Genomic DNA, 13,136 nt, shown 5'->3' on the forward strand with positions numbered 1-13,136 from the left:
TGGGATCCACATAACGTCTGTGTAGTCATTTAAACATTTGCAAATAAATTGTTTAAACTTATATGGGGACACCCTTTTAATGGTGTATCTTAACAACATGTGTATTAAACCTGTATTTCAAAGCAGGCTTAGTACAGGTCAATTAACATGGAACAAACAAACTTAACCACAAACTAAGTCTTTGGAAATTGGGAGTGGAAAATACAGAAGGAGAAGAGATCAGGAAACTGAAACTAAATGTCCTAAACTTCATTTCATATTCAGTCAGGAACAACCCATTCACCTCACCCAAGATAGTATTACACTGATTCTCCCCACAATTAAAAAAACCCCACACCACAGCACATGTGTATCACGTATGTTCCCCTGCCAGCAAGGGGAAGCACAGCAGCAATAGGAAGCTTTACACTATATGTTACATACACAGAAAATATTCTCTCTCTTCTACTCATTCACAAGTTATTTGTGGAATACTTTAGTTAAGGGAGGAAAAGGGAAGGGGTTGTTTAGAAGAGCCAATTTTGCCAAACAGATGGAGTAGGAGGGTAAGGGAGACCACGAGCTAGATCACAGGAGGGTAACCTAAGCAGGTTATTGTACCCCTGGGACAGCCAGCATGAAAGTACCCTGGTCAAAATCCCTCGGACCGCAGCACAGACTAATAAAGTGTAAGTCACTCCTCCTACACAGGGACAGGCGAAGGCACAAGAACCAACTGGCAACAAATCATGCTACGCCAAAAAATGCTTAAATAGAATGGCTTCTCTCTCACATGCACACAAATACACACACACAGAGCGATAAGAAAGCAAAATGTTACCACTGTTTAAAAAAACACTGTGGTTTGCACATGAACGCCAGTCTCCTATCTTGATGAAATGTGTATTTTTAAAATATGCAAATGATATGCATGCACGTGTACATGTATCTATTAAACGCTTCTTCCAAGGGTGAAAGAGTGCCTGTGAAACACATGAAAAGTAAAGAGTTTGTGGAGGCACCGGAAGATGATGATGTATTTCTGAATTAGGTTTTAAAACTTCATTTTGCAGCTACCTGAAGTTAAGACAAAGCTGCCTTTAGGCATCTCAAACTAGTCAGACCTGCTGTAGCAGTTGCAGTCTGCTTCAAATATGCCCTCCACGCTCCTTTCAACCTCCACCCCAACATATATCCGCATAGTTTACCTCCAGTCATGGGTGGTTCTTTCTATAGTGCAGTTCACTCAACCTTATTGCCTGCCTGGCACGACAGTTTTTTAAAGACTAATGTTACCAGCTACTGTAAGAAACTGTAAGAAAACAGCCAATAATTGTCACGTTTCCATTAAAGGTGAGTGTGGCTCAAACAGCACAAGCGTTTCCCAGGGGGATGGAAAATACGGGATCAGGAAAACAGTTGTATTTGTTACAGATCATCCAAGCAAGTTTTAGAGTGAGTTGAGATCTTTCTACCAACTCAGGGTTCCTTTGAAAAGAGAACTACTTTCTTCTGCTACTTCCATATACTGCCCAGTTTTAAAAATAACAATAAAAGAAAACAACCCACATTTGCACTTTTCTCTTTGTATTCTACTATATTAAGAATACAATTTTTATTCTAACTTCACTGGGAAGAGAAGCTGTCAGATGAAATCCAATATATCTTACTGGTGTGAAAGCAAAGTAAACAGGCTTTGGTTCCTAATAATTACACAGACTGAGACTCATGTCGTTCAACGCCACTTAAAACTCAATTCCAGAGTGGTATTAACGAGAAATTCCTCTTTTAAGCCCTCTGCTCCTCAAAACACTGATCATGTTATATAGGTTGGGAACTTCAGACATTATATGGCAACACCTACGATTTTACGTACCAAGCAGAGCAGAGTACAGAACCCAGCCCCTTATTTGGAAGAATAATGGTTTGAACTCGCCCAATGCAGGACTCTGAGCATGGTTTTAATATCACTGCAGCAGCCTGAATCCACAGACACTCTGATGAGGTGGTGGCTGCTGTCTCACTTGAGCTAGCTGAGCCTCCACTCTCAAAGAAGGGACATGTGAAAACCAAAAACTCGCTCTCTGGTGACTTGACAGCTTCTTCAGTCCTTTCAAGCCATCTTGCTCGTCATCATAACTTAAAGCCATTCCTGAAGACCAATGAGGCTGTACCGCCAGCTGCTCAATGCCCCTGGAGGCTGCCCCAGCTCTCCCTTGGAAAGGTCCCTCAAATCAGCTCTTCCCCACCCAGGAATTCCCCTTTGCGCCAGAGGAATCTCCCAGCTGCAGGTCTAGCACGTCTTCGCAGCTCCTCCTGGCCACTTTGCAACAACACCGAGCATCTGACACATTCATCCGGAGCCATCAGTGAAGCAAATGCCGCTGTGCAGTTTCTATTCTGCACAACACACCGTTTAATACCTGGACAGCCGTGAGACAGCGGGTAAGGACCCTGCTGTGATCGGTGCTGTACAGCTGCAGGACATACAGGCCTATTTCTTCCACAAAACCTCAGCTGTCTCTCAGCCACACGTTTGCTTTGGACGCTGCTTTGCTCGACTTCAGCGCACCGAACCACAAAGTTAGCACTGCATTTACAGGGCTTTCTTTCCCCACTTGTGTTGAACAGTCAGCATTGTTATCTTATTTTTTGTTATAGTGTTTGCATTGGTAATGCTGAACAAACCTGAAGCCTCCACTACAGCAAACACAAAAATTGACTTTGTTCATAAAAGAATTAAAAAACTAACACGTGTTGAGGGTCTCTCTCCATTTACAGAAAACAGGCATTTCTTCATGACAGCACAGTTGCTCTGACTGAGTTTAGAAATAAAACAAGTGGCAGAAAACATGCAATTACATCCCCCTGAAGAATGAGCGCTGTTCTCAGATTGGCAAATTCCATTTTTGACAAACTATTAATTAGCAAAAGATTCATCTACACTAAAGATCTGTGCTTACTGCCAACCTGCTTACATTTAAGCTGGACCTTGCTCTCTCCTTTGGAACACTCCTGATCTTTGGACCTGGTAACTGAAAGCTGCCGCTTCTGGCACCGATTTGTGTGCGTGTGCATGTTAAGGAACCATTGCAACTGGAGCTGTCTTCTCATGAGCCGGTTACACATATAAAGCTGAGTTAAAAGAAGGTGTCTCTCTTGCCACCCAGCCCTTATAAAAAGTAGATCACCAGAAGACTACTTACACTTTCAAAGTACTGCATTCTCCTTGCTTGACAGATTACACTGTAAGATGTTACATAAAAGCAAAAATAGTCACAAGTATTTTGGATCACCTGTCTAGTGTTAGCACTGCCAGAGATGAACTGTGCCAGGAGTGTTTTACATCAGTGTGAAAAAAGTCAGAGTTCCTAAAAAAATTTTTTTCCCTATGAATTATTTATTGGAAAAATAAAAGCAGCTTCTGTAAATGATGGCAAAATCCTTCAAACTAGATATTGCATAAGATTTGTTGTACTTCATGGAAGCTAAAAAAAAAATTTAGAATATGAAATTTGATGTTTTCCTTGATATTAGGACGTGATCTCAAACTCCCTGATGCCTCTCAGGCAGACAATTCAAGTGCTTGGATTACTTATATTATTTCCACCAAAACACTGAGAAACTGTCATTATTTCATCTTTCCCACTAAAAAGAGCAGGTGTATAAAGGAATACAATTACAACTCTTAATAAATCAGCACCTACAGACGTATTTAATGCTCTTTAAGACTGCTTCATCTACAGACAAAACCTGAAGTACCTACGGCTAGCAAGTTTCTTTTTGTTTGTTTTTAATCAGCTTCAGAGAAAAAGAAATCAGCTTGACATGAAAATCAAAGCTGTGTTTTAATATGCACAAAGTCTAGCTTCATTCGTTAGCAGTCCAATCCAGTTCCTGCAGAAAAGGAGTGGGTGGTTTTTGCTACCAACTTAAATGGAAGTAGGATCAGTCACGACAGGAGGAAGATCTACAGCTGTTACTTTAGATGCTGCAATACTTGCCTGGACAATGGAAGTATTCCCTAGGACACGCTTTCAGATACCTGTCTGGCAGCACAAACTGCTAATCCTCCTCCTATCTCTACCACCACCACTAGCTCATTATGTTAAATCAGATTCCAAAGATACCATCTTATTATGTAAAAATGCATGCATTTTAACTTCAAGCAGAAAGGGCTACTTTCAATTTACCCTGCTTAATCAACTGCTTAATTTCTACAGCAATATAAGTACAAGCAGCAGCAATCTTTAAGAAAGCACAATTCGTTTCTACAGTTCATTTTACCATGTGAAAGCTTCCCCTGCACTTAGATGGAAACTGAGGTGCCTCTGTCAATTTTGTACCCTGTGAGAAGCCTGTAAGACACAGGCACCTTCATTTGTGCAGGGGAATCCCTAAAAAAATCAGAATAAAAAGGTAGGAAGTGTCATGTCAACTCACACAAATAGAAACTGTTTACTCCATTTGAGAGACACAAGCATAAAAACTGATGTTAGGGGGCAGCCAAGCCCTCTACCACCATTGTTTGAGCAATAGCATATCCTACGGTGGCCAAATCCAGCACCCACTGACGGCAGTGAGAGCCACCCTGCTGACTTCACCGGGCACTAGCTGAAAAAGCCTGGACTTTCCTGATCCCGAGAGCTTTGGACTTGCCTGAACACAGACTGCCACATGCAACAGCTCTGGCGTACTGTGCTGAAGTTCGGGTAAAGGGGCTGACAGCTCCCCCAGATGCAGATGAAATGGGCAGATTCGCTTTATTTTACACCAGCAGCTGACCCGTAGCTGTAAATCAGCCACCAAGGGTCCCAGAAGACTGCACAGAAACCCCTCCACAGATTTTCAACAAAAGTGGCTCTGGGTTTTGCAGCTGTGCTTCACAAAATGCAAGAAATAACAGCAGGTGACTGCACTCCTATCTTCATACTTTAGTATAACTTATCTTTCCAGATCCTGACACACTGACATGAGTAGAGCAGAAAATGCTCTAAATGAAAGTGGCATCATAAAAGGATTTTTTTCAAGCATTCCCCCACCCTGAAGGAAGTCCCAATAAACAGTTTTTTCACCATCGTTTCCAAAAGATGAACCACCCTGCTCACAAAAGCCCCCCAGATGCCTGTTTCTCCGTGCTGGCAGTGCTCCCAAGGAAGACCCAAGTGTGTTATTGCTCAGGGAAAAGACACGCTAATCCCCTGCCCTGCTGCCGCCCTAACACCAACCCCTGGAAAGGTCCAGCCAGTGGGGCCAGCCGGGTCCTGCCCAGCCATATGTCAGCTTTGCTCCAGCGGCGTGAGGGTCTCCCCAGGCCCTTTTAGCTCGCCTGGCACTACAGCACGCACTTTTAGGGGTACCCTGAAGTCCCCGCTCTTGCTGGGAAAACGGATGAAGGCTGCAGCCTCCCGGTTCAAGGGGTTCCCCGGCACACACGCTAACTTACCGGGATAAAGCCGGTTTCCTCGAGTCGGATGTAGCACGGCTCTCGGGAGCACAACCACCCGCACTACCGGGGACGGCACAGCAGCCCCGATAAAAAGTATATTCCAACTACACGCACGCACCTGCTTCGGCCCGGAATCCCCGTGCGTCGGCGGGGGGGGGGGTGTGGGTGTATTTGAAGAGCAACTCCGCCGCTCTCCCTCCTCTGCTCATCTCAGCACGATCACCCCCCGGAGGAGAGGGGGAGGACACCCGCCCCGAGCTCCTCTGCCCGGGCACAAATTTAAAGGTAGAGATAAAACAAGCCCCGATGACTCGTAAAGCCGGGGGGGGGCGGGTCGAGGCTCCCCCGCTCCCCCCGAGACGGACGCCGCTGTCCCGCAGCCCCCCAGCCCCACTCACCACATGCAGTTCCACCTGAGAACTAACGCATGGAGGGGGGGGAGGTCGCAAACTCTCGCCCTAGAGCAGCTCCATATGTCGCTCCCTCGCCGCGCCGCTCCGGGGAGGGGCCGGGTGGGATGCGGAGGAGGAGAAGGAGGAGGAAGAGGAGGAGGAGGCAGGCGCAGGCGGCGTGAGGATTTAAGCCTCCGCTCTGCCCCGGCGGCTGCGATCACGCAGCATTATACAATGGAGGAGGAGGAGAGGGAGGCGGCACCAGCCCTGGCTCCCAGCACTTGCCGCCAGCACTGACGACAGGGGCGGCTCCGGCGAGCTGCTCGCCCTCCGGCCCGCGTCAAAGCTCCGCCTCGGCCCCGGCCTTCCCCCCCCCCCCCCCCGCTCCTCCTCCTCCCCCCGCTCCGCGGCCGCCGGCGCGGCTCCCCGCGCTGCCCACGCGTGCCTCTGCCCCGGGCGGGCGGCGCGACCCCCGCAGCGCGGCCGCCGCCGCCGGGGGTTCCCCGGGGAGCGCCGGGCCCCGCGCCGAGCCGCGGACCGGGACAAAGGCGGGTGCCAACGCGCCCCGACCGCAAATATGAGAAGTATCCCTGCTATCCAGCGGCGAGGACCCGGCCGGGGGACGGGGCTCGGCTGCCCCCGGCCAGCCCTGCTCCCCCGCGGCGCTGGCCCCCTGGTCGCCCCCGGTCAGGCCAGGCCAAGCAGAGCCGGGCGGCGGGGGGGGGGGGGGGGGGGGGGGGGGCGGCTGGAGAAAACCCGGAGTGCTGCCGGCCGCCCCTCGCCCCGGGAGCTCACCTGGGAGCCGAGGGAGGCAGCGGCCCCCCTCCGTGGGGTCCTCGCTGCTAATTTGGGCTGTGCAGATACCACCGAAGCACAAAAATGAGGCCAAACGGAGATGTTCGAGCGCACGAAGACTTGGGGGAAGGGGGGCAGAGCTCGGCACCAGGCGCTGTCTGGAAAGAAGACGATTATTTTAAGTTACCTCAATGACTGTTTCGAAAGGGACTGTAATCCCAGCCAGCGCTGTAGAAGACGATTCAAACACCTTACAGTTTTGGCTGCAGCCCCAGCGGCAACTCTGATCATTCCGGCCTTTCATGTTCCACTAAACCGGTTGTACTTCAGGACAATAAAGCTTTAAGACCTAACATAAGGCGATTATTAGTCATTAATATCACGACTCGTTTAGGTATTATGCTCAAAATGGTCTGTAATGATTTGTGATCAATCAAGCTGATGGTCTTGTTAGAAATGAACTTCCATTTTCAGCTAGAAAACCGAAAAGAAAGAGAAGGATACTGTTAGAGAGAAGATTTCTTTAACCTAGAAATTGTATCTGTCAAAAATCCACAAAGAAAAAAACCAACAGTTAAAATGGTGAATCTGCCAAAACAGAAGGACATTAAGCGATGATTTTATGGATTCTTAAAACTATAATTGAAAAGACCCCATCTAATTGAGGTTTAAACACCAAGACTGGTATTTCAGATAATACCCTGCTGAAGTCACTAAAATGGGAGGAAAGGGCATCAGACCTAAAAACTGCTGTTTGACTTCACCAGTTCTAGAGGCCTCGGCACACCTTTCCCTTTCCACCCATGCTATCAGCCATTCCTTTGAGGAGATCCAAACTCTCTCATCCTCTGTTTGTGGTACAGAGGTAGCTCTGAACCAGACTGCAAAGCAATTCACGAACCCTTTACTGAATTTTGACAAGCGACTTGCGAATTGCTCAGGAGCTGGCAAAAACTAAAACTAGAATTTCCCCTGGCTGGATGCTTTCCAGCAGCAAAGCGCTGAAATTTGGTCCTTCTACTTGGGAAAACTTGTCTCTTAAAATTACAAGAGTCATAATAAAAATCACTAAATAAAAGGAAAAGATTCATTTTCTTTAGGGCCTGAGTGGAGTAGTACCTGTTCAGTGGGCTTCAGCCTACTCAAAAGCCAGCCAGAACATTTGTAATACTTCTACATTTTTGGCCGGGGTTTTTTTGCATGCCAGATCCACTGAATTTCAGGGCCACATTCTGCCCTCCTTTACACCGGATTTGTAACACAGCAGGATCTGGCTTTGCGTAATTGTGCTGTGGATGCACCCAGCAGAGCAGTGCCTGCCTTCCGGAGCTCAAAGTCCGCAGCAGGTTTACAGTCCCTGTGCCTGGGTGTGTGCACGCTATCACCAGCACCATAGGCATAACCACAAACATTTGCTAAATAAGCAGCTGGGCTCCAGTCTGATATCCTCAGCCCCAGTGTTGCCATGTTATACTCGGCAGTAAAACATCTGAGCCTGTATCGTCCGAGTTTTAAATGCTTCTGACTTTGTTAGGTTGCTCCAGTTTTACACTAGCAAAAGAGAAAACTCACCGCCCCTTCTGTTTCCTACTGTAACTCCCCTGGGCCTTTCTTGGCAGGAGTTTATAGTCACGCTGTAACTCAAATTGTTCCTCCGAACACAACTAGTACAACCTGCATCCACACTCAGAAGCACTCTCAACTGAGCATAGGTCACAATACAAATCGATATGAGTAGAGCTCCTTCCTACGCTTTGCGCACAGCAGAGGCTCCATCCTGGCGGGACAAGGTTAGGCTACACAAGGCAAATAATCCTACCACCAACGGCTCCTCACATTGCCTTGCGCCCGATTTAATGAGACCTTTCTGGCCAAGAAACTCTGCTCTGCAGCTCCAGAGCAATCTGACCAGAAGGTGTCTGCAAGGCCCAAACACGGTTTGCCCAAACATGTTGGTAAGCGCAGAGAAACAGCCTGCAACTGAGCCACAAAACACTGTCCAAGGAAGTGTGTCGGCAAAGGCTTCCAGAGCCTGCAGGAGCAGGGGGGAAAGTCTGCGTGTCTGTGAGGAGGTGCCACCCAAAACGCATCCCATTTTGGAACAGTGCACGCAAGGGCTTCCCAAGGAGCAGTAGCACAGATGTAACTGTGCAGTCGTAGCCTTGACACCTACCCTCGAACTGCGCACACATGAAGATGACACGCTAGAAGAGAAGGAACCAAACTGCATTTTTCTACAGTGGTACTGATCGGACGTGGGCCACAGGCATAGCCTAAGCACAGCCTTGTCTTTGAGCAAGGACGGTCAAAGCTTGCTTGATTGAGGCCAGATCCCCTGTAGATCATTCAAAAACCCTGCTGGTGTTAAAGATAAATAAATGAACAAACAGAAATCAAAGATTGGAAAGATTGGGAGGGGGGAAACAGACACTGGACCTACATAGGGCAATTCATTAGAAATACTACAGACTGCCAGGTAATCTCTGCCTATCAACGCGTGTGCTAATTAGGAAAGAGTGGCAACATTTGGTGTGCTGGAACACCGGCATCCCTCACGTTTTTCAAAAAAAGAGGCAGTGAACTGCTTCCTATGTTTCTAATTGCATCCTTGGCCTTTTTCTAATTTCAGTACACATTAATACTGTGAGATTTCATCACATAATTGTACAACACATCTTCATTTTCTCCCTGGATGTTTTTGCTTCAGTGCATGCAGGAACTGGCAGGCAAATACCTAATACTGCCCCCAGAGCAGACAACTTTTTGCAAATAAAGACCCCATCAGCATGGATAACTTGGGAAAAGCTAAACAAAGGGCCTGCCTACAGCCAAGGATGCTCGTTCCACTAGAGCAGCACTCCCCACCGAGCAATGCAGGTCTCATGGGTGAAAAGCAAGCACACTACAAGCAAAGGCGTGATTAAACACTGCTAAGACCTCATACCATCTCCGTTCAGGCCAGCTCAGGGGTCAGTATTGACCTTCTGAAGTGGGGCCCTTCTCATGCAGGGCTCAGCCACAAATAAAAGCAAGCCCCTAAAAAAAAAAAGGGGGGGGGGCGGTGCTGCATTACTGCAGTCTGCACTTGTACATTAGCAGGGAGGGAGCTGCACCTGTAAGCTGGGCTGCTTTCCTTGAGATTTCAATTGCTTTTTTTCTTTTTTTGCTGGTGCTACTCTTCCACTGTAACAAGGCTGCCCCACACGTCCCAAGGCACAGAGGAATCAGTTAAAACTGAAGGAAGGAATGCCCCCCCTTCTCGCTCCAATTTTAGCTCCTTTTTTTCCCTTCATTTTCTGCTTTAGTTCATGTTTTTCTCCTTTAATGTTTTTGTGGCAGTAGGAGAAACACCATTCCCTAGAATGCATAATATGCTTAATTATCATTCTCCGTTAGTTCTCTAGGAAAAAAAAACTACAGGAGGAATCAGTTTAATTAATGAGTATGACCAAATGCAGCCTTAGTTCTAATGCAGTATCATATATTATATGTCCAGTTGGGCAGTTGATCTTACTTGGGTAAAATGAACAGAGATGCAAAAAACCACAGAGCTCATGAATCAATATTCTGAGTGCAACTAACCCCTTTTGTATAGTTATTCTAAGCCTTCCTACAGATTTCGATGCCAACGTCTGTTCCCAAATACTGCTTTTGGCTTCAGTAATGCAGGATTGGGCCCATACAGTCTAGTAATAGAAAGCTGTTGCTTGGCAGTACCAAGGGTTGTGCCACATGGTAAATTCATTAAGTAATCAAGAAAAAAATCCCTTAACTCCAAGATAGGTCTCAAATAATTATACCCAGTAAAAATCCCCAGTGCGTGTCAAGGACAAGGGTGGCAAGGTTTCATCTGAAAGTAAGACTTGGTGATTTAGATGCTTTTCAAAAGGGCTACTCTTCACATATTAAATTATTAAGGAAATATTATGGAACAGGATTATCAGGAAAGAAAAAAAAACACAAACAGTGTGCATTAGCTGGCTTAGTCAGAGGAGGTTTTGCTGCATTCCTCATGCATGGAGATGACTCCCTCCCTCTGTAATTCCCTGTGCACTCCCAGTCCTCTGGAGACTGCTGGTGTGCATCATCCTTGCTCCAGCTGAAACACTCTGTCCTCTGTTCGGGCTGCCTACCATTGCCGTATATCTTCTCACATCTTTTTGCCTTTTCATAAATATCCGTGTTCTTTCCAAAATCCCATACAGACTGTATCACCTGCAAGATGTGCTTCATTTTTGAGCCAGGCCAGACAGTTCACACTGATGCCATCTGTACAGCACATGGGCTCCTAAAACAGTCTCCCCTTTCCACTGTGGCTTCTCGAGACACAGTGGATTGTACTCTGCATTGAGCTGAGTTTTAAACAATTTTAGGCTGCTTTTCTTTCCCTTTCAGTGCTCACTCTGCTGTCTCTATCGAAAGCACAACTCATTCTTTTCTGGAACACTTGGTTACTTTTTTGAAGAGAGGCTAGGCTGATGTCCTGATACTCACCTCATACTGGGGCCAGTGGATTAAGAGAAAAAAAAAAATCTGCAGATAAAACCAAAGGCTCTGTTTTACAACCAAGGAGGGAATACTTTTAATAAAGAAAAACCACAGAAATGGTGGGGAAAAAATACAGAGAGATGGCCAGTCTTCAGGCCTAATTAACCACTGGTGTAAACAGATGTCGCTGCAATCAAGCCAGAAGACTTCGGCCACCCACTAGTCTTGAGCATAAACCCAACATGAGCCTAAAAATCTTAACAACATGGAGCTGTCAAACATGTGAGCCACACACACACTTCAATACAAAGGTCATCACCATCTCCTTTATGCTGATGGACTGCCTGCTCCTGGTTCACCAGGGGACAGCAGCTCTACTGATTTGGCTTACCGCGTGCGCTGCACATATTACAGCCCCTTTTCCGAAGCAAAGCTACTCCAACAGACCTCTGTGTGGAGCCATATATTTCTGGAGCGCAGATTTCCCCCCCCCCCCCCCACCGCGCTCTTCTTAAGTGCTCTTGAAACCTGGAAGAGGCCTGGCTGCATAGGCAAGTTGGAATATGTTTAGCACTGCTCAACCCTGCTGAGATGCCAAAAGCTCAATAGACCAAACGGGGCCACCAGTTGGGTGACTAGAGACTTCTAGAAGTGGATGTTCCTGTTCAGATTTGTCACATGAAAGCATTGTACACCAGTGGCAATGTGTTAGAGGCTGAGAGGGCAAAACCAAAATGGTGTCGTGGCTACGGTGTTGATGTAGGGTTTTATATAGCATTGCAATAGGTTATATAGGACTTAAAACCATGTCACTGGAGTTTAATGTGTTCATGCTCAGATGCATTACTGGGGAAAAAAAAAAAACCAACAACAAACTATTTCAATCCTTATTTACATGAAAACATGAGTTAATACACTGACATCCAAATGAATGCACCCACCTCTAGCTGCTTCTGCTGGCTGGAATACAACCTGCAGAGCATATTAAGACTCCTACAGTGTTTTGGGGGCTTGGGCATTTTGTTTAAAACTAGTTTCTGCAGCTTCTTAGAACCACTAGATTCAAGGAATGCATGCCAATTAAAACAGAGGCATTTTCAAGGTAATTCAAATTTGCAATGATAAATCCTTCCTCTGACTGCCCCAGGTGCAAAATTCTTTACAGACGATGTTTATCCATACTCCTTTCAGACAGAGGTTTCTGAGGGTCTAATTTTAAGTAAACAGTAAGTGACCTACACCACTTCTTTATAAAAAAAAAAACAAAAAACAACCACAAACCCCAATAAAACAGAAGTTTAATCTGCAGGGCCAAATTTAGAAGAGGAAAAAAAAAAAAGAGCTGGCAAAAAACGTAGCACAAGAACATCAAATGTAGCATAAACTCCCACTGCCATTCTGTTCCACTACAAATAAATGAAGATCATATAGAACTGAACTCATTGAGTCAATGCAGTGAATGCACAAGTCTTTCCATTTTAACCCTTCATAAAATGTGTGATTTCTTAGATTATGTGCAAAGAAGAGATTAAAAATAAAAGAAAATTGAAAAAAAAAGGGAGTGATTGAGTACGTCAGATGCTTTTACTGACTATGCCTGTGGTAATGATTCATTTTGCCTCTCTACATTCCCTCGTGCTAGCACAGCTAAGAGTTAGCAAAAGCTCGTACTGTATATGCAGGTAAACAGATCGTGGGTGAAGTATGTATTTCTTAACTCTACCTAAAACCACCCCTGTAACGGTCAGAAATGTATTTTAGCTTTCTGAAGAAAAAGGGAACTGCACAAATTAATTTAGGTTCTCCTCTAACCTTTTTTATGCTCTCTCACTTTAAAGGAAGCTGTTCATTTATAGTGACCATTAACCAAAGTCTAAAAGAGGTTTACACCTAATTAGTATTCCCAAGCAAAGATGAAACACTAAATCACTGCAAACCCACCCAGTATTTAGGATCTACCACCAGGACAAAGAAAAAAGCTGAAAATGCACCATTTATCATCACATCACAGTCCATCTTTCCCTTCCTTTCAC

General features: G+C 46.0%; 1 protein-coding gene across 4 annotated transcripts in view; it reads right to left on the reverse strand.

Annotated features, from left to right (window-relative positions):
* SERTAD2 (SERTA domain containing 2) overlaps positions 1-13,136 on the reverse strand; it is an 86,184-nt gene that overhangs the window by 17,091 nt on the left and 55,957 nt on the right. Inside the window, exon 1 of one of the 4 annotated variants that reach the window (XR_003924628.2) lies at positions 5,827-6,125. The exons of 1 other annotated variant lie outside the window; for it this stretch is intronic. The gene's annotated coding sequence lies outside the window, so the exon portion shown is untranslated. Of the gene's footprint in view, positions 1-5,425; positions 5,525-5,546; positions 5,797-5,826; positions 6,126-13,136 lie in introns of those variants that run through there. 2 more of the 4 variants (XM_041125258.1, XM_041125254.1) reach the window with 2 other exon arrangements.

Source organism: Aquila chrysaetos, chromosome 8 (assembly GCF_900496995.4).
Source record: "Aquila chrysaetos chrysaetos chromosome 8, bAquChr1.4, whole genome shotgun sequence".
In the NCBI taxonomy this organism is placed as follows: domain Eukaryota; kingdom Metazoa; phylum Chordata; class Aves; order Accipitriformes; family Accipitridae; genus Aquila; species Aquila chrysaetos.